The sequence below is a fragment of the Manis javanica genome, chromosome X (genome assembly GCF_040802235.1).
Source record: "Manis javanica isolate MJ-LG chromosome X, MJ_LKY, whole genome shotgun sequence".
NCBI lineage: Eukaryota > Metazoa > Chordata > Mammalia > Pholidota > Manidae > Manis > Manis javanica.
The window spans coordinates 48,240,458-48,263,326 of record NC_133174.1 but is presented as its reverse complement, the minus strand read 5'-3'; the positions used below and the strand labels follow the sequence as shown (position 1 = coordinate 48,263,326).

General features: G+C 37.3%; 1 long non-coding RNA gene across 1 annotated transcript; it reads left to right on the top strand.

Moving 5' to 3' along the window:
* The first annotated feature begins 3,052 nt into the window (after positions 1–3,052).
* LOC118972508 (uncharacterized) lies at positions 3,053–10,959 on the top strand. Its single transcript, XR_005061531.2, has 3 exons — positions 3,053–3,526; positions 8,618–8,881; positions 10,491–10,959. It is a non-coding gene; the product is annotated as an uncharacterized lncRNA (long non-coding RNA).
* Positions 10,960–22,869: the final 11,910 nt, after the last annotated feature.

The following is a 22,869-nucleotide window of genomic DNA, read 5'->3' as shown; positions in this document are numbered from 1 at the left end:
ACCACCATCACTCTAATACCAAGACCAGACAAAGATACTACAATAGAAAATCATAGAACAATATCACTGATGAACATAGATGCAAAAATCCTCAGTAAAATATTAGCAAACTGAATTCAAAAATACATAAAAAAACATTATCCACCATGACCAGGTGGGATTTATTCTAGGAATGCAAGTATGGTATATTTGTAAATCAAACAATATCATACACCACATTAACAAAAAGAAGGATAGAAATCAAATGATCATCTCAGTAGATGATGAAAAAGCATTTGACAAAATTCAACATCTTTTCATGATAAAAGCTCTGAAAAAAATGGGTACAGAGGGTACATATTGCAACATAATGAAGGCCATATATGACAAACCCACAGCTAACATCATACTCTATCATGGAAAACTGAAAGCTTTTCTTCTAAGATCAGAAACAGGACAAGCATGTACACTCTCATTAGTTTTATTCAACATAGTGCACTGAATTTTGTAGGCACACTAATAAGAAAAGAAAAAGGTACAAAAGCTATCCAAATTGAGAAGGAAAAATTTTAACTATCACTATTTGCAGATGACATGATATTATACATAGAAAAATAAAAAATAGTCCATCAAAAAATTATTATAGCCAACAACTGGTTCAGCAAATTTGCAGGATAAAGAATTAATACACAGAAATATGTTGCATTCCTATATACTAACAACAAACTAGCAGAAAGAGAAATCAGAACAATTCATTTGAAATTGCATCAAAAAGAATAAAATACCTAGGAATAAACCTAACCAAGGAGGTGAAAGATCTGTACTCTGAAAACTAGAAAACACTCATGAGAGAAATTAAAGACACAAATAAATGAAATTCTATCCCATGCTCATGGGTAGGAAGAATTGATATTGTCAAAATGGCCATCCTCCCCAGAGCCATTTGCAGTTTCAATGTAAACCCTATCAATATACCAACAGCATTTTTCAATGAACTAGGATAAATAATTCTAAATTTTGTATAGAAACACAAAAAAACCCAATAGCCAAATCATGAGAAAGAAGAAAGCTGGAAGTATTACGCTTCCTTACTTCAAGCTATACTACAAAGGTATGGTAATCAAAACAGTATGGTACTAGCACAAGAATAGACCCATAAATTAGTGGAACAGAATATGGAGCCTTGATATAAACCCATGCATATATGTTCAATTAATATATGATAAAGGAGCCATGAATATACCATGGGAAAGATAGCCTCTTCAATAACTGACAGCTACATCCAAGAGAATGAAACTGTATTACTGTCTAGCTCCATACACAAGCATAAACCCAAAATGGATCAAAGGCCTGAATATAATACAGGATACAATAAAACTCTTAGAAGAAAACATAGACAATAACCTCTTGAACATAAGTATGAGCAATATTTTCCTGGCACATCTCCTTGGACAAGGAAAATGAAATAAAAAATGAACAAGTGGGACTACATCAAATTAAAAAGCTCTGTACAGGAAAGAACACCATCAGCAGAACACAAAGGTAATTAATCTACTTTATGGGAGAATATATTCATAAATGATTCATCCAATAAGAAGTTAACATCTAAAATACATAAAGAACTCACATGCCTCAACACCAAATAAACAACCCAATTAAAAATGGGCAAAGTAACTGAATAGACACTTCTCCAGAGAAATACAGATGGCCAAGAGGTGCATGAAAAGATGCTCCACATGGCTATTCATCAGGGAGATGTAAATCAAAACCACAATGAGGTATCACCTTACACCAGTTAGGCCACTATCCAAAAGACAAGAAATAAAAGGTATTGGTGAGGATTTGGAGAAATGGGAACCCTCCCACATTGTTGATGAGAATGTCAATTGGTGTAGTCACTGTAGAAAACAATATGGAGGCTCCACAAAAACCTATAAATAGAAATGCCATTTGACCCAGTAATCCCACTTCTAGAAATTTAGCTGAAGTAAACAAAATCCCTAATTCATAAAGATATATGCACCCCTGTGTTTATTGTCACATTATTTACAATAGTGATGATATGGAAGCAACCTAAGTGTCCATCAATAGGTGAATAGATGAAGAAGTGGTGCATATACACAGTAGAATATTATTCAGCCATTAAAAAGAAATCTTGACATTTGCAACAACATGGATGGATCTTAAGAGTATTATGCTATGTGAAATAAGTCAGGTGGAAAGAGATAAATACTATATAATTTCACTTATTTGTGGAATATAAAAACAAAGCAAAAGAAAATGAACAAATCATCAATAGACTCATAGTCACTGAGAAGTGACTGGTAGTTACCATGGGAGAGAGGCTAGGATGGGTGGGATGGTGTGGGGGATAAAGAGGCACAAAAATTCTCTATCATAAGTTGGTCTCAAGGATAGTAGTATAGCATCAAGAATATAGCCAGTGATTCTGTAACATCTTCCTATGTTGACAGATTACAACTGCATTAGTTGTGGTGAGGATTTAATCATATGGGTAACTAATGAAACACTCTTGTATATTTGAAACCAGTATAGGATTGTATATTGATTGTTCTTGAGTAAAAAATAAAAACAAATGACTCTTAAACCACAAACAACCAAAGAATGAATAGATAAATTCAATATCATCAAAATTAAACCCTATTGTTATTCAAAGGACACTATCACAAAAGTATAATGACAAAGCACAGAATAGGGGAAAATATTTGAAAATCATATATGTGATAAGTTCTAACATCCTGAATATATGAAGAACTCTTACAAATCAATAGTAAAAGACAAATGACTGCATTTTTAAAATGGGTAAATGATTTGAATAGATATTTCTCTAAGAAAGATTTGCAAATGGCTAGTGAAAAATGAATGGATTTTCAAAACACTCACTGGGGAAAATTCAATTCAAAATAAAAATAAGTTACTACTTTATATTCACCAAAATAGGATGATTATAATAAAGATAGATAATAACTGATGGGGACAGCCTTTGTCTTCTCACATGTCTGAACACAGAATGGGAAAGCACCTTCCCCCACTTCTGAATGCAGCATAGGGAAGCACCAGCTTGAGAACAACTGGTGCAGTCCTTGGATGTTATCTGCCCACTGAAGCATATCTTGTCCTCGAAAACGAGCCAGGAAGCCTCACTCTGAAAACAGGGAGACCTTGAGGATGTGTGAAAACACTGCCCCTGCTTACTGGCAGACTAAGAAAATCAACAAGGTGCTCTGGCCTGTCCTCCCTGAGAAGGCAAAGATGAGTATAGCACTTGGTTGAGGTCCGAGAAAGGCAGTATAAAAATAAAGGTGCTGTGCCACATCAGGGCTGTAGCCATTGTCTGTCTATTTGTCTGGGTTGTCTGTTTTTTGTTCTCTCATTTCACCTGAGAAACAGAGCGGCACGCAACATCTGGCGCCCAACGTGGGGCACGAGTGGACGACCCCACTGTGAGGCAGGACCTCACAACCCTGAAGAAATTGGAGAGAGGATGCCAGGGGTGACTTGGGGCTCAGAAAGGGACCGACTTCAGGTAAGCCGACAACCGTGATAGTTGGACTTCTGGAAGAAACATGGAGTACTAATGGGGAACTTTCCCTCTCTTGAGAGGGAGTATGAACAGCTCATACAGGGACTTCTGCATTCTCTTGGCGTAACTGCCAAAGACGAGCTGTTGAAAGATTTATTTACCAGGGTCCGGAAACACTGCTTTTGGTTTCGCTTTCAGTCAGAGGTGCAACTAAATAATGAAGCCTGGCGTAAAGTTGTTAAAACTCTTCGCCAGGCTCATCAGTAAGGGGACATAATACCTGCTACTTTGTGGGTCCCTTTGTAGCACTATTTCTCAAGCTTTGCAGCTGTTAGAAACGGACTCTGAGAGAGATGCTTGCTCTGCTGTCTCAGATAAGCATAGTCCTCTATATGAAGATGTTCCAGAGGTTTTGAGTTTGTCACCTCCTCCTGATGAAGGTGGGGTTGAGTCTGATCAGGAAGACAATAGTTCTAGTGTATTTTCTGCCTCTCATTCAGAAGCTCACTTGTATATTGACAGAGTTTATAGAGAAATTGACAGTAGCTGCCCCTCCCCCCAAGCTTTCACACTCTGCTAGGCTGCTTTCTGCCTTTCCCACTTTTCTCCTGCCTCCGCTGCCGCTACCGGCTGCTGGACGCTCCTTTACCATTCCCAAGGGACCTGGTCCTGGTGCTTGTGATGAAGATCTCCCACCATCTGCTGATTTTGTCTCTCTTTCCGCCTCTCATCATACACCCACTAGCTTTTCTGTCTTCCGAATCACTAGACTAGTGATTGCTCCTAATGCCCAATTCCCTCAAGGAGGACTTGAGGTAAATTATCTCCCAGTAACATATAAGGTCCTGAAAGAGTTAAAACAAACCATCCGAAATTATGGCCCCCAGTCTCCTTTTGTATTAGGCCTACTTAACACTGTTTCTGCAGAAAATTTGCTGCTACCCTTGGATTGGGAAAATATCTGTAAAACTTTTGGAAGTGTCGCAATGGTTACAGTTAAAAAGTTGGTGGTATGAGGAAGCTACCTCACAAGCTAGGAGGAATGCCACTCGGCAACCTCCTGCTCTGGTGGAGTCTGAACTCACCGGGACGGGGCCTCATTGCCTCCTTGGAAGCTCAAGCTGGACTTAGTGATTTGGCCTTAACCCAGGTGAAGTCCATAGTGTTAAAATCATAGATGAAAATTGAAATCTCAGGAAAGATAGCGCCTTCATTCACAAAAACCACCCAAGGTCCTTTGGAACCATATACTGATTTTTTTTCTCATTTAAAGGATGCTGTTTTCCACAGCTTAGGAGATAGTCCTGGAGCTAACATGCTTCTTCAAGTATTAGCATTTGAAAATGCAAACCCGGAGTGTCAGAAAGCACTTTGCCCGTTAAAAGCTAGCGGCGTTCCGGTTGATGAATTTATAAGAGCCTGTGCTGGCATAGGCGGAGTTGCTTATCAAGCTGAGATTCTTGTTGCTGCACTTCAAAAAAGTACTCCTAAATTAACTTGTTTTAATTGTGGAAAACTTGGACATATAAGTAGAGAATGCAAAAACAGAAAATACGATTTCTCACAAAAAGGGTCTAAGATGCCTTCAGAGTTCGGTAAACGCTGCGGGAGAGGGAGGCATTGGACTCAGACATGTAAATCCCATACTGATAGGGATGGCAACCCTCTCCCCCCACCAGGAAAGGGTGGGGAGGGGCCTCGGTCCTGGGCCCCGCAGAACAGCAATACAGGATCTCCTTCTTTCCCTGTCAGCAATGGGGTGGCATACTAAATGAGCAATTTTCCAAATTAACAGTGTCCGGTCTTTGGGCAGCTACCCTTGGCAGTGCTCTCAGTTCTGCTTAAAATTATACTTTATTCCCCAGTGGAGGAGTGCACAAATTATCAATGGGTGTGTTTGGTCCCATCCCTCCAAAGACTGTGGGACTGATTATCGGCCGTAGCAGTTCCACCATGGAGGGATTATCTGTACATGTAGGAGTGATAGATGAAGATTATAACAGAGAAATTAAAATTATGGCAAGTGTTCCCCAAACATTACACGCTCTCCCTGGAGATTGTATAGCCCAATTGTTGCTTCTTCCTTATGTAACCTTCCCAAAAATAGAACAGTCCCGAAGTGGTGGTTTCGGTAGTACAGGGAAGAAAATTTTTTGAGAAACATTAATTAATGATCAGAGACCCACTCAGATCTTAAAAATACAAGATATAGAATTTTTAGAACTAATTGACACTGGAGCTGATGTCTCCATTATTTCTTTAAGTGCATGGCCTACATGATGGGACAAACAAAAAGTACAAATTACCTTATCTGGGTTGGGAAGTACCCGAGATGTCTTTCAAAGCTCCTTGTCCATGACATGCGTCGGGTCAGAGGGACAAACGGCTGTTGTCTCTTTTTATATACTGGTTATCTCCATCAATCTATGGGGCCGAGATGTACTTAAACAATTTGGAACTTTTTGTAATATTCCATCTTTGTCCCCACAAACCAAGAATATCATGATGAATATGGAATTTGATCCTTTCACCCATGCTAATCCACCACAAATAAATCTCACACAAAAACCTTTAAATTAGAGGCCACTGCCCACCTGTTTCCTCGAGCATTGCAGCTAAAATGGGTCCAACATAAACCTGTCTGGGTGGAGCAGTGGCGGCTTCCAAAACATAAACTCGAGGCTCTAAAATCTTTAGTTGAGGAACAGTTAGAACTTCAACATATTGAACCGTCTGTCTCCTCTTGGAATTCACCAGTATTTGTTATAAAAAGGCTAGTGGCAACTGGAGGCTTCTGACAGTTTTAAGAGAAGTTAATAAATGCATTAAGCCTTTGGTTCCTCTACAATTAGGAGTGCCCTGCCCCTCTATGGCCCCTAAAGATTGGCCCTTATTAGTGATTTATTTGAAAGACTGTTTTTTTACCATCCCTCTACAGGATTCAGATAAAGAAAAATTCGCTTTTACTGTTCCTAAATATAACCATGATAGACCCACAGCCAGATACCAGTGGCATGTCCTGCCTCAAGGTATGCTCAATAGCCCAACCTTATGCCAAGAACTTGTAGACAGAGCCCTCTCGCCAGTTAGACAACAATATCCTCAAATTCTCTTATATCATTACATAGATGATATTCTTTTAGCTGCACCTACTGTATCTGTGCAACAGGAAGCTTATCAATATCTCCTATCTCAATTGTTCTTATATAGCTTATGTATAGCTCCTGAAAAAGTACAGCAAAGCCTTCCTATACATTATCTTGGATACATTCTAGGAGATACACAAATCAAACCTCAAAGGATTTCGATTAGATGTGACAACTTAAAGACCTTAAATGTTTTCCAGAAACTCTTAGGTGACATTAATAGGTTATGTCCCTCCTTAGGCATCCCTACCTATGCCTTGCAGCATATATTTCACACTCTAGAGGGCGCTCCACAGTTGGATAGCCCTCTCTCCTTATCCCCTTTGGCTGAACAAGAACTCCAATTTATTGACGACGTATTTCAGAACCCTTTCTTTCACGCCTAGACCCTTCACATCCTCTCTCTGTACATTTTCCGTACTCCTCACTCACCTTCTGCTGTGCCAGGCCAACCTCACGGTCTTTTAGAGTAGATTTTTTTTTTAACTAACAAGCAAAAAAAAAAAAAACGACTGGTGACATATCTTGATAAAATTGCTTGCTTAATTCTTAAAGGTCCTCATCGGTGTCATCAACTTCAAGGTGTCGATCCTTCCCAAATTATTTCTAATTTATCCTCCTCAGAAATTTCTCAGTGTCTTGAGTTCCACCTCAATTGGCAGATTGCCTGTGCTGATTTTAAAAGTACATTTGATAATCATTATCCTCCTAACAAACTATTTTCCTTTTTAAAAATTCGCCCAATAGTGCCTCCCACCATCATCGCTTCAATCCCAGTAGCAGGCCCTACGCTTTTCACTGACGCCTCCAGTTCTGGAAAAGCTAGGTATTGGTCAGAGAATAAATAGAAAATCGTTTTCTCTCCATATGCCTCTGTACAACAGAGCGAATTGTTTGCTATTTTCTTAGCTCTTCAAGATTTTCCCTGCCTTTTTAATATTGTCAGTGACTCTCAATATGCTGTGTATACTGAATCCCTGTTGCCTTTTGCACACTTGCCTTCCTCATTTGCTTCACAACCTACTTCACTTCCCTCCTATCACTCTTCTGCGCTGTCCAGGCACTTATTCTCCATTACCTTTCACCTTTTTTCATCACTTATGTTCGTTCACATTCTTCTCTTCCAGGTCCTCTTAGTTACAGAAATGCTAAAATTAATTCTCTCCTAATAGGTACTATCCAAGCATCAACAGAAGAACATGCACTGCATCATACTAATGCCCGTGGTCTACATTCTCAGTTCCATATCACATGCCAGCAGGCCCGTGACATCCTCTACTCTTGTTCTATTTGTCACTCCCTTACTCCCTTAACACCCCTTCTCTCCCACAAAGATGTAATCCCCGTGGTCTTTACAGGAACCGTATCTGGCAAATAGATGTTTTTCAATTCCCTCCCTTCGGGAAGCTGCGCTACGTTTACCACACCATTGACATCTTTCTCATTTTCAGTGGGCGACCCCTTCATCTTCTGAAAAAGCCAATACAGTTATTCAGCATTTGTTATCCTGCTTTGCTGTTATGGGTCTCCCCCAAACTTTGAAGACTGATAATGCCCCTGCATACACCTCCAAAAAGTTATCCACTTTCCTATAACATTATCATATTCAACACATTACTGGCATCCCTTTTAATAGTCAAGGTCAAGCCATTATCGAACGTGCCATTAGGACATTTAAAGTTTATTTACATAAACACAAGGGGGGGAGATACAGGAGATTCCCTTATTATCATGACCCACACGGACGCTTATATACAAAGTTTTATTTACTCTCAATTTTTTGAATCACTGGGACGCTCTTCCTAAAGGTTTGGTGACAGAAACACATTTTACCACCTCAACTGCTCATTCTTCTGTTTACAAACCCATCTTCTACAGGACTCTGGAAAGACAATGGCTCCCTAGACATGTTCTACATTGGGGATGTGGTTATGCTATGTTTTCACAGGAAACCAGTGTGGTTGGCTACCTAGCAAATGCCTGAAATTGCGCCATGACCAAAAATAGTAAGGATGAAGATTTTCTACGAGAATTCCAAGACCTCAATGTCAGGGCTCAGATCCATACTAGGGGATCTAGACAGGCTTCAGTCCATACCTGGGGATAGCTAAAGAAACTCACCCAAGAAAGCGAACGTGTTGTCCTACAAGCAGGCCAAACGTTGGCACCTTTGTCTCTCTTTTTGGTGATGATGGCCATTGTCACATGTCAGGTAGGTGCAGATTATGTATACTGGGCCTATATCCCCAACCCCCTCTTTTCCAGGCTGTCTCATGGGGATACCCTGAGGTTTTAGTGTATACGAATGGAACACAATAGATGTCAGGACCTTTTGACCCTCTTTTGCCTGCACATCCCAACAAAGAAGGGAAATCTGCTGGAGGAAATAACAATTCTGTTCTTTCCCCATAGGGGCAGAGGGTAGCCCCCTATGCATTGGAAAGGGATCTCATTGTCTTCAAACGTCACACAAAGCCTGGGGTCTCAGATATAATCATTCTCATCTCACCTTGAGCACCTTTATGCTGTCTGTGAAAAACTTTAAAGTAAGAAATAGTACCACAGAGAGACACCCCCCTATGCTTGTCTCTTTGTGCCCAATTCCTGAAGTAAATGCTGAGATTTCTCATTTTACATGGACCCGATGTAGAGGGCATAACCCAAAAATATTAATATCCAGTACAGAAGCAAATAATCAATCTTTCTCCATTATTGATTGGAGTCCTCATGGTGATTTTAGAACAAAATTTTCCCAAATACCTCTCAAGTGGCATAAAGAAAATCACAGCATCTCTGCCCAGGCTAATGAAACTATTATTTGGCATGAGGCAGGGTTGACTCCCCCTCTGACTCATTTGAGTGGATCGGTAATGGTTCAAGGACATATTTGGAAACTGCTTGCAGCCCTTGAACCTATTAAGACGTGGAGAGGAAATATGTCCTATGAGAATAACTCCATTAAAGTACATTTACATACTAACATCACTAAAAATATCCAAGCATGTGTACGATTCCCTTTTCTACTTCTAAAGGGCTCCATGACTTGGCACCCAGAAATGGATCTCTAAATTGCACCTCGGAATGTCAGCTTTTTATTTGCATCAATGCCTCTCTAACTTTAAATTCTAATTCACAGAGCCTTTATTTGCATCACGCATGGACAGAACTCTGGCTCCCAGTGAATCTTACCCACCCTTGGAGCGAGTCTGCTGGAATAACACAATTATACCAATTAGTCACTGACCTCACTCATAGAACAAAGTGCTTTGTAGGAACACTTATAACTGTAGTTTTAGGACTTACAGCTATTGCTTCTACAGCAGCAGTAGCAGGAGTAGCTCTACCAGAAAGTCTCCAAACAGCAGATTTTGTGCAAAATTGGCATTACAATTCCCACTTATTATGTCAGCAACAACATGATATTGATATTCAATTGGAAACTGATATTCAAAATCTTAAACAAACAGTCTCCTGGCTTGGAGACCAGATTCGCGTACTTACTACGCAGTCCTCACTGAGATGTGATTGGAATTCCACTCAGTTCTGTATAACCCCAATCCCATATAATACCTCATCAGAATGGGCTAAGATAAAAGATCTTTGGGAGTACAAAAACACATCTGCGAGAATATGAGAACTTGAAACCCAAATAGCCAATACCTTTGCCCAAGAACTTCCCAAATTAAGTAGAGAAGATATTTTTAAAGAAATAGCTCAAGAACTCTCTGACCTTAACCCTATATCACAGATTAAAGGAGCTTTTGCTTCTTCTATGCTTAGCTCAGGAACTTTGTTCTTACTAATATGTTTCTGTCTCCTAGTCTACTGCTGGTAGAAACGAAGAAAACAAACCATGAAGCAAAACACTCAAGTTATGTCTGTCTTACGACACGTTCAATCTCAGCCATGAAATATTTAAGGAAAGGAGGAGATGATGGGGACAGCCTTTGTCTTCTCACATATCTGAACACAGAATGGGAAAGCACCTTCCCTCACTTCTGAATGCAGCATAGGGAAGCACCAGCTTGAGAACAACTGGTGCAGTCCTTGGATGTTATCTGCCCACTGAAGCATATCTTGTCCTCGAAAACGAGCCAGGAAGCCTCACTCTGAAAACAGGGAGACCTTGAGGATGTGTGAAAACACTGCCCCTGCTTACTGGCAGACTAAGAAAATCAACAAGGTGCTCTGGCCTGTCCTCCCTGAGAAGGCAAAGATGAGTATAGCACTTGGTTGAGGTCCGAGAAAGGCAGTATAAAAATAAAGGTGCTGGGCCACATTGGGGCTGCAGCCATTGTCTATCTATTTGTCTGTGTTGTCTGTGTTTTTTGTTCTCTCATTTCACCCGAGAAACCGAGCGACACGCAACAATAACAAATGTTCACAAGGCTGTAGAGAAATGAAAAGCTTCTTACACTAATTTTGGGATTGTAAAATGATTCAGCTTCTAGGAAAAGCTTAGAAGTTTGTAAAAAAATTAAACTAGGCTTAACATATGACCAAACAATTACATTCCTAAGAATACACACAAGAGAATTCAAAACATATATTTACATAAAAATGTGCACATTAATGTTCAGAGCACCATTAATCACAATATCTGAAATGTGAAAACAGTCCAGATCTCGAACAGATAATAATCAAGTAATGAATGGATACATAAAATATGGTACGTCCATACAAAGGGAAGAAATACTGATAATACTGATACATGATACAACATGAATGAAACTTAAAAACATAAGTGAAAGAAGGTCCACATATTGTGTGATTCATTTTATTTTAAATGGCCAGAGTAAGTAAATCTACTGATACAGAAATATATTATTGTCTTATGGGGAATTAGAGTATGATTAATAATGAGTACATATTTATTTTTGGGGTGATAGAAATGTTTGTAAATTGATTTGTGGTGACATTTGCATAATTCCCTGGAAAGACTAAAAACCATTCAATTTTACACCTTAAAAAGGTGAATTCTATGATGTGTGAATCATTTCTTAATAAAAAATTATAAATTATTTTGGAGTCAGTTCTCCATTCCTTGTCTATCTTAATATGTGTGTTACCTGTCCATTTCCTTTACTGGTAGTTTATAAGCGTCTGCTTGGAAACTCCAGCAATAAAAACTCACTGGTGTATCTTCAGTCGGCAGAGACACACCAAAGATGATGCACTTTTCTATTTTTTTAACAGTAGAGAAGAGAAAATTATGAATTAAAAAAATTTTTTTATGTACTGTTTGAATTTCCTAAATATACATGCCTTACCATTTTGTCAACAGGAGTTACCTGAGCCATTTAGTTTTATTTCAGATACTTTTCTGTATTTAAGAAAAGATGTTACTTTAAATACTTAATTTTTAATTGTGTTAAAATATACATAACATAAAGTTTAGCACTTCAACCATTTTTAAGTGTATATTTCAGTGTCATTAAGTACTTCCATGTTGTACAACCATCACCACTATCCATCTCCAGAAGTTTCCCCACCTTGTAAAACTGAAACTCTGTACCCCTTAAAAAATAACTCCCCATTCCCTCCTCCCATACCCTTTGGCAACCACCATTCTACTTTCTGTCAATGAATTTGACTATTCTAAATACCTCATTTGTATTTGTGCAGTATTTATTCTTTTGTGACTGGTTTATTTAAATTAGCATATTGTTTTCAAGGTTAATTCATGATGTAGCATGTGTCAGAATTTCCCTCCTTTTAAAATCTGAAAAATATACCATTTTATGTATATCTGCATTTTATGTAACCCTTCATCCACTGAAATACATTTATGCTGTTTCTACCATAATGCTGCTATAAAAATGGGTGTAAAGATATCTCTATGTCCCTATTTTCAATTTTTTGGGTGTATACATATGGCAATTCTATTTTTATTTTTTGATGAGCTTCCATACTGTTTTCCATAGAGGCTGCCATTTAACATTCCCTTCAGCAATGCACAAAGGGTGCAATATCTCCACATTACCACCACCACTTGTTTTTTTCTGTTATTTTTATAATAACCATTCTAGTAAGTGTGAAGTGGTAACTTATGGCTTTGATTTTTCATTTACCTAATATTAGTGATTCTGAACATCTTTTCATCTATTTATTGGCCATTTATGTATATATTCTTCAGAGGAAATGGCTCTTCAAGCCTTTGCCTGTTTTTCAAAAAGATTGTTTTACGTTTTTAGGTGTTCTCTATGTATCTTAGATATTAATCCCTTCTCAGAAACATAATTTAAAAGTATTTTCTATTACATGAGTTACCTTTTTAGTCTGTTTATTATATCCTTTGATGCATAAGGGTTTTTAATTTGGATTAAATCTAAATGTCTACTTTTTCTTTCATTGCCTGTTTTTTGGTGTCATATCAAAGGAACCACTGACCAATCCGATGTCATGGATTTTTTGCCTTATGTTATCTTCTAAGGGTTTTATACTCAGAGTTTCTTGTTTTAGTATTTCATCCACTTTGAGCTAAATTTTGAATACAATGTTAGATAAGGATGCAACTTCTTTCTTTTGCATGTGTATATCCAGTTTCCCCAGAAATATTTGTTGAAATGGCTGTCCTTTCTCCCACTGAATGATCTTGGAACCATTTTTGAAAATAATTTGGAAATATATGTGAAGGTTCATTGCTGGGTTCATTTTATTCTATTCATCCATATGTCCGTCTTTTTGCTAGTATCACACTGTTTTGATTACTGTAGCTTTGTACTAAATTTGGAAACAAGGAAATGTGAGTCCTCCAAATTTGTTCTTTTTTAACATGATTCTGGCTATTCAGTGTCCCCTGAGATTCCATATGAATTTTAGGATATGTTTTTCTATTTTGCTAAAAAAGGCGTGCTGGGATTTTGATACATATTGCAATAGATTGTTTTTGGTAGTATTGACACCTTAACAATATTAAATCTTCCAGTTCATGATCATGGTGTGTCTTTCCATTTATTTATGTCTTCTTTCATTTTTTCCAGCAATGTTTTGTAATTTTCATTGTATGCCTCCTTACTTAAGTTCATTTTTAAATATTTCATTCTTTTTATTGCTGTTGTAATTGGAATTGTTTTCACAATTTTCTTTTTGGATTTTTAATTCTTAGTGTATATAAACACAAGTTATTTTTGTAGGTTGAATTTGTATCCTGCTACTTTGCTGAATTATTTAATTCTCACAGATATTTGCAGAATCTTTAGGGTTTCTGCATTTAATTTCACATTATCTATGAACAGTGGTAATTTTAGTTTTTCCTTTTCAATTTGGATGCATTTTTTCCTTTTACTTTAATAATTACTGTGGCTAGATTTTCCAATGCTACATTGAATAAAAGTGGTGAAAGTGGGCATCTATTTCTTGTTCCCAATCTCAGAGGAAAATCTTTACATCTTTCACAGTTGTGTGTGATGTTATTTGCGGGTTTTTCATACATGCCTTTTATTATGCTGGCATAGTTTCCTTCTACTTCTAGTTTGTTGAGTATTTTTTAACACAAAAGGGTTTTGAATGTTTTCAAATGCTTTTTCAGCGTCAATTGAGATGATCATATATTTTTCTACCTTGTTTTGCTAATATGCTATATTATATTCATTTGTTTTATATGTAGAACTATCCTTGCATGCTCTGAATGAATCTCACTTGGTCATAGTTTGTAGTACTTTTAATATGCTCTTGGATTGTGTTTGCTGGTATTTTGTAGAGGATTTTTGCATCTATGTTTATAAAAGATATTAGTCTGTAATTTTCCTTTCTTGTAGTGTCTTTGGCTTTGTTTATTAGGGTAATACTATACTCATGTAATGTGTTAGGAAGTATTCCCTTCTCTTCAACTTTTCGGAAGAGTTTGTGAAGGATTGGTGTTATTTCTTTAAATGCTTGGTAGAATTCATGAGTAAAGCAAGATCCAGGGCTTTTCTTTATTGGGAGATATTTTTATTACTGATTCATTCTTTTTACTATTTACTAATTATGTCCTTATTTATGGATCTATTCATATTTTCCTATTTCCTCATGACTTATTCTTGGTAGATTTTATGTTTCTAAGAATTCATCCATTCCATCTAAGTTATCAAATTTGTTGGTGTACAATTGTTAATACTACTATCCTGTAGTGACTTTTATTTTTGTAAAATTGGTGATAATGTTTCCATTTTCATTTCTTATTTTAGTACTTTGAGAATTTTTTTATTAGTCAACATAGATTAAAATTTTTGTTAATATTTTCGGTGTAACAATTTTTTGTTTTATTTTGGTACGTTGTGTTTTCATTTTCATTAATTTATAGCTTTTTTCCCTGAGTTAAAATTGGTACATAATAGTATATAAATTTCAGATGTACAGCATTATAGCTCAACATCTGTGTGCACTACAAAATGATCATCAGCAAAAGTCTAGTTAACATCTATCAAGATACAATTGAACCCATTTTGTCTAATGCCCCAACCCATGTCCCCTCAGGTAGCTATCAATTGGTTCTCTGTATCTATGGATTACTTTTTGTATTGATTTGTTTGTTTGCTTTATATTTTAGATCCAACATCGTGAAATCATATGGTATCTGTCTTTCTGCATCAGACTTATTTCACTTAGCATAATACCCTCAGGGTCCATCCATGTTGTCGCAAAAGGGAGAATTTAATTCTTCTTGATTTCTGATTAGTATTGCAATACGTGTATGTATGTATGTATGTATGTATGTATGTATGTATGTATCATTTTATCTCTATACCACACCCTCATCCATTCATCTACTGATGGGTAAATAGGTTGCTTTCATATCTTGACTATTGTAAATAATGCTGCAATGAACAGAGGGGTACACAGATCTTTTTAAATTAGTGTTTTTGTTTTCTTTGGATAAATAGCCAGAAGTGGAATAAATAGATCATATCGTAGATATACTTTTAATTTTTTGAAGAATATCCATACTGTTTCCATAGTGCAACAATATATTTTCCCACCATTAGTGTACAGTTGTCAAGCGAGGCAAGAATATACAATGGGTAAAAGACAGTCTTCAATAAATGGTGTTGGTAAAACTGGACAGCTACATGCAAAAGAACGAAACTGGAATGCTGTCTTACACCAGACACAAAAATAAACTCCTTTCCTCCACATCCTCTTCAACACTTGTCATTTCTTGTCTTTTTGATACTAGCCATTCTAACAAGTATGAGGTGATGTCCAATTGCGGTCTGATTTCTGTAATAATTAGAGATGTTGAATATATTTAATGGTACTATTGGCTGTATGATTTCTTTGCAAAAATATCTGTTCAGATACTTTGAATTGAGTTGATTGTTTATTGTTGAGTTGTTGGAGTTCTTTATATATTTTTAATTTTAACCCATTATAAATATATGATTTGCAAATATTTTCTCCCATTACTACTTTGTCTTTTCATTTTTGTAATTTTTTGAGATGTTGATATACAATATTATATTAATTTCAAGTATACATGAGTCAACAGTTACATGCATTATGAATTGCTCACCATGATAAGTGTAGTTACCAGCTGTGACCATACACAGATATCATAATATCACTGGCTATATTCTCTATGCTATAATTTTCTTCCTTGTGACTAATTTATTTTATAATTGGAAGTATAAAGGTCTTTATCCCCTTCACCTATTTTGCCCTCACCCCACTTGTCTATGGCAACCACCAGAATGTTCTGTGTGTGCGTAACTCTATTTCTCTTTTGTATTTTCATTTGTTCTTTTTTTAGATTCCACATATAATCGAAATGATATGGAATTTGTCTTTCTCTCCCTCACTTATTTTACTTAGCGTAATACCTTCTAGGTCCATTCATATTGTTGCAATTGGCAGGATATACTTTTTGGTACCTGAGTAATATTCTACTGCATATATGTACCACATCTTCATTATCCGTACATTTGTTGATTGCTTCCATATATTGGCTATTATAAATAATGCTACCATAAACATAAGGGTGCACATACCTTTTGGTTTGTTTGTTTTTGTTTTGTTTAGTTTTGTTTTGCTTTTTTGTTTGTTTGTTTTAATATTCTATTCTCTTCCTTGGATCCCCACTCTTTTTTTTTAAATCTACAATTACATGAAGAACATTAATTTTACAAGGCTCCCCACTTCACCAAGTCCCCCCCACATACCCCTTCACAGTCATTGTCCATCAGTGTAGTAAGCTGCTGTAAAATCACTACTTGTCTTCTCTGTGTTGCACAGCCCTCCCCGTGCTCCCCCCACACTATACATGCTAATTGTAATGCCCCCTTTCTTTTTTCCCACCCTTATCCCTCCCTTCCCACCCATCCTCCCCAGTCCCTTTGCCTTTGGTAACTGTTAGTTCATTCTTGGGTTCTGTGATTCTGCTGCTGTTTTGTTCCTTCAGTTTTAATTTGTTCTTATACTCCACATATGAGTGAAATTATTTGGTACTTGTTTTTCTCCACCTGGCTTATTTCACAGAGCTCCATCCGTGTTGTTGCAAATGGTAGGATTTCTTTTCTTCTAATGGCTGAATAATATTCCATTGTGTATATGTACTATATCTTCTTTATCCATTCATCTACTGATGGACATTTAGGTTGCTTCCATTTCTTGGTTATGGTAAATAGTGCTGTGATAAACATAGGGATGCATATGTCTTTTTCAAACTGGAGTTGCAAGATTTTGGAGCACTGCAACTTGCACTTCTCCTAATTCTTTGTTGAGTTCCGACAGTATAGATCCAGTCAAATTTGTTGTTTTACTGTATGCACAGGCCAGCTTAGATATCTCCTTCTTCATTCCAATGGCAAGTTCAGGAACTGGTGGGATGAATGCAGCTACAACTGCAACAGCAGCAGGATCTTTGTTGAAGTTTTTTGATGATCATCTTCTGGAATGACTCTTCCAGAGAATGTTGATGTTGGAAGTTCTTCCTCATATCGTATCTTAATTTGTTTTCTGGGTAGCCAAATTAGGCTTTGATCCTCTGTATAAACACAAACCAACCCTTTGCCCACACTTTGGTATGCCCTTTATACCATTGTGAAGAAATTATTGGAGATCACCACACAGGCAATGCTTTTTTTTTTTAAGATAATGGAATATTATCAGAAAAATGTACTTCCATAGCTGATCATCTGACACAATTAAAATGATCAAAATTAAGGATATGTAAAGCATGCATTAATCTTTGATTTGAAGTTAGTTTTATCCTATCAGGGAATAATCCCCCTTTTATTTCGCTTTTTTTTGTTATCAGTAATCTACAATTACATGAAGAATATTATGTTGACTAGGCTCTCCCCTATACAAGGTCTCCCCCACAAACCCCATTACAGTCACTGTCCATGAGCATAGCAAAATGTTGTAGAATCACTACTTGTTTTCTCTGTGTTGTACAGCCCTCCCCTTCCTCCCACCCCACCCCCATTATGCGTACTAATCATAATACCCCCTTTGTTCTTCCCCCCTTTATCGCTCCCTACCCACCCATCCTCCCCAGTCCCATTCCCTTTGGTACCTGTCACACCATTCTTGGGTTGTGTGATTTTGCTGCTGTTTTGTTCCTTCAGTTTTTCCTTTGTTCTTATACTCCACAGATGAGTGAAATCACTTGGTATTTCTCTTTCTCTGCTTGGCTTATTTCACTGAGCATAATACCCTCTAGCTCCATCCATGTTGTTGTAAATGGTAGGATTTGTTTTCTTCTTACGGATGAATAATATTCCATCGTGTACATGTACCACAACTTCTTTATCCAATTCATCTACTGATGGACACTTAGGTTGCTTCCAATTCTTGGCTATTGTAAACAGTGCTGTGATAAACATAGGGGTGCATCTGTCTTTTTCAAACTTGAGTGCTGCATTCTAAGGGTAAATTCCTAAGAGTGGAATTCCTGGGTCAAATGGTAAGTCTATTTTGAGCGTTTTGAGGAACCTCCATACTGCTTTCCACAATGGCTGAACTAATTTACATTCCCACCAGCAGTGTAGGAGGGTTCCTCTTTCTTCACAACCTCACCAACATTTGTTGTTGCTTCTCTTTTGGATGGTAGCCACACTTACTGGTGTGAGGTGATACCTCATTGTGGTTTTAATTTGCATTTCTCTGATAACTAGCAATGTGGAGCACCTTTTCATGTGTCTGTTGGCCATCTGTATTTCCTTTTTGGAGAACTGTCTGTTAAGTTCCTCTGACCATTTTTTTTTTTTTTTTTTGTGGAAGAAGAGCTCATGAGCACTTTATAAGATAAAAGTAGGTGTAAAAAAAACACAGCATATCTGCAAAGAGCTACTTTATAAAACACTAAGAAAAAAGGATGTTCAAGACCTAACTATACATTTAAGTTTAAATGCATTCTTGTAGTCAACTAAAAATTACATTTACTCATAAAAATACTTTTCATGTTTTCACTTACATATGTGTTATAAAATATTCTAAAACCCAAATTTGAAGTAACTTTAGGATAAATAATTTATTTGGAGAAAGTCCAAATGTAGCATTTTGTCAGTATAAATCGAATACTTAGTAATGTATTCTTTAAGCCACAGTTGGTGATCTATTTAAAATATTTAACATCAGTGTTTTAGAATAGCTGCAGTAACTATGGTTTTTATTAAATAAAAATTAACATTTGCTTGTAAATTTTTTTTTTGAGAGGACATCTCTCATATTTATTGATCAAATGGTTGTTAACAACAATAAAATTCAGTATAGGGGGGTCAATGCTCAATGCACAATCATTAATCCATCTCAAGCCTAATTCTCATCAGTCTCCAATCTTCTGAAGCATAATGAACAAGTTCTTACATGGTGAACGAATTCTTACATGGTGAACAGTACAAGGGCATTCATCACAGAAACTTTCGGTTTTGATCACGCATTATGAACTATAAACAATCAGGTCAAATATGAATATTCGTTTGATTTTTATACTTGATTTATATGTTGATCCCACATTTCTCCCTTTATTATTATTATTATTTTTATTTATTTATTTATTTACTTTTTGAGAGGGCATCTCTCATATTTATTGATCAAATAGTTGTTGACAACAATAAAATTCAGTATGAGGGGGGGTCAATGCTCAATGTACAATCATTAATCCATCTCAAGTCTAATTCTCGTCAGTCTCCAATTTTCTGAAGCATAACAAACAAGTTCTTACATGGTGAACGAATTCTTACATAGTGAATAAATTCTTACATGGTGAACAGTAGCACGGCATTCATCACAGAAACTTTCGGTTTTGATTACGCATTATGACCTATAAACAATCAGGTCAAATATGAATATTTGTTTGATTTTTGTACTTGATTTATATGTTGATCCCACATTTCTCCCTTTATTATTATTATTATTTTTATTTTTAATAAAATGCTGAAGTGGTAGGTAGATGCAAGATAAAGGTAGAAAACATGGTTTAGTGCTGTAAGAGGGCAAATGTAGATGATCAGGTGTGTGCCTATGGACTAACTATTAATCCAAGCTAGACAAGGGCAGCAAAACATCCACGGATGCAGAAGATTTCTCTCAAAGCAGGGGGGATGAGGTTCTGAGCCTCACCTCTGTTGATCCCCAATTTCTCACCTGATGGCCCCCCTGCGACTGTGCCTGTCTTAGGTTGTTCCACCCTTGAGGAATCTTACCCGTCTCTGGCTAACCAGTCATCTTCCGGGGCCATACAGGGAAATGTAAAGTTGGTAAGTGAGAGAGAAGCCATATTGTTTGCAAAGGTTAGCTTTTTACTTCTTTGCAGATTTATGCCCTGTGGCTTCTATGCCCAGCACTTGTCTCGAGGTATCTTTACCACCTGGAGGAATTATGATACTCGGTAAATTCGATATGAGGCACGAATTCTATTTAAGGGTTGTAATTAGGAAGGAAGAAGGAAAGCTATAGATGTAGCATATGGAAGAAACATGGTAGGATTGATTATTTCTTTGACATATCTTCTTGTAGAGTACCTTAAGCATGTATAGGTTTTAAACTACCAACTAATTTGCACTCACATATTAACATAATAGGAATGCGGTGACATAAACAAAGCAAATCTATAATTACCATCCATCTCCAGTGGAGCCAAGAAAACCATTTAGGCACCCTAGGCATTTGTGAAAATTTGTCTATGATATGATGGATATTGTCCTACTGTGCTTGAACAGTCTGAGAGATATCAGACAAATTAAAGCAGCCCATTTCTGGGATCTGTTCACATCCCATATGTTCTTTTAACCGTAGATAGTCTATAGTCATAAGATTTTGGAGTGCTACAACTTGCACCCCTCCCAACTCCTGGTTGAGTTCCAACAGTACAGATCTGGTCAAATTCGTTGTCTCACTATATGTACATGCCAGCCTAGACATCTCCCTCCTCATTCGAATGGCAAGGCCAGGAAATGGTGGGGTGGACGCAGCCACAACCGCAGCATTGCCCAGATCCCTGTGGAGGCTTTTTGATGATCATCCCCCGGCACGAGTCCTCCAGAGAGTGCTGATGCCGGAAGCTCCTCCTCATATCGTATCTTAGTTTATTTTCTGGGTATCCAAGCTAGGCCTTGATCTTCTGCATAGAAACAAACAGACCCTTTGCCCACACTTTGACATGCCCTCTATACCACTGTGCAGAACTCATTGGAGGTCAGCACACAGGGACTGCCTTTTTTTTTTTTATTAAGAGAAAGGAATATTATCAGAAAAGAGTACCTCCATAGCTGATCATCTGACACCCTTTAAGTGATCAACATTAAGGATATTTAAAGCATGCGTTGATCATTGATTTACCAATAGTTTTATCCTATCAAGGAGTAATCCCCCTTTTCCTTCTTTCTTTTTTTTATCTTTAATCTACACTTACATGAAGAGTACTATGTTTACTATGCTCTCCCCTATACCAGGTCTCCCCTAACAACCACATTATGGTTACTGTCCATCAGCTTAGCAAAATGTTGTAGAATCCCTACTTGTCCTCTCTGTGTTGTGCAGCCCACCCTCCCCTTTCTCCCTCCCCCCCATGCATGCTAATCTTAATATCCCCCTTCTCCTCCCCCCCCTTATCCCTCCCTGCCCACCCATCCTCCCCAGTTCCTTTCCCTTTGGTACCTGTTAGTCCATTTTTGTGTTCTGTAATTCCGCTGCTGTTTTGTTCCTTCAGTTTTTCCTTTGTTCTTATACTCCTCCCTCTGCCCATTTTTTAATTGGATTATTTGTTTTTTTTTGTTTGTTGAGGTGGGTGAGCTCTTTATATATTTTGGACATCAAGCCTTTATTGGATCTGTCATTTGCAAATATATTCTCCCATACTGTAGGGTACCTTTTTGTTCTATTGATGGTGTCTTTTGCTGTACAGAAGTTTTTCAGCTTAATGTAGTTCCACTTGTTCAATTTTACTGTTGTTTTCCTTGCTCGGGGAGATATGTTCAAGAAGAGGTCACTCATGTTTATGTCTAAGAGGTTTTTGCCTAAGTTTTTATCTAAGAGTTTTATGGTTTCATGAGTTACATTCAGGTCTTTGATCCATTTTGAATTTACTTTTGCATGTGGGGTTAGACAATGGTCCAGTTTCATTCTCCTACATGTAGCTGTCCAGTTTTGCCAGCACCATTTGTTGAAGAGACTGTAGTTTTGCCATTGTATGTCCATGGCTCCTTTATCAAATATTAATTGACCATATATGTTTGGGTTAATGTCTGGAGTCTCTAATCTGTTCCACTGGTCTGTGGCTCTGTTTTTGTGCCGGTGCCAAATTGTCTTGATTACTCTTGCTCTGCAGTAGAGCTTGACGTTGGGGAGTGAGATCCCCCCTAGTTTAATTTTCTTTCTCAGGATTGCTTTGGCTATTCGGGGTCTTTGGTGTTTCCATATGAATTTTTAAATTATTTGTTCCAGTTCGTTGAAGAATGTTGCTGGTAATTTGATAGGGATTGCATGAAATCTGTATATTGCTTTGGGCAGGATGGCCATTTTGACAATATTAAATCTTCCTAGCCAAGAGCATGTGATGAGTTTCCTTTTGTTAGTGTCCCCTGTTGTTTCTCTTAAGAGTGTCTTATAGTTTTCAGGGTATAGCTCTTTCACTTCTTTGGTTAGGTTTATTCCTAGGTATTTTATTCTTTTTAATGGAATTGTGAATGGAGTTGTTTTCCTGATTTCTTTTTCTATTGGTTCATTGTTAGTGTATAGGAAAGCCACAGATTTCTGTGTGTTGATTTTGTATCC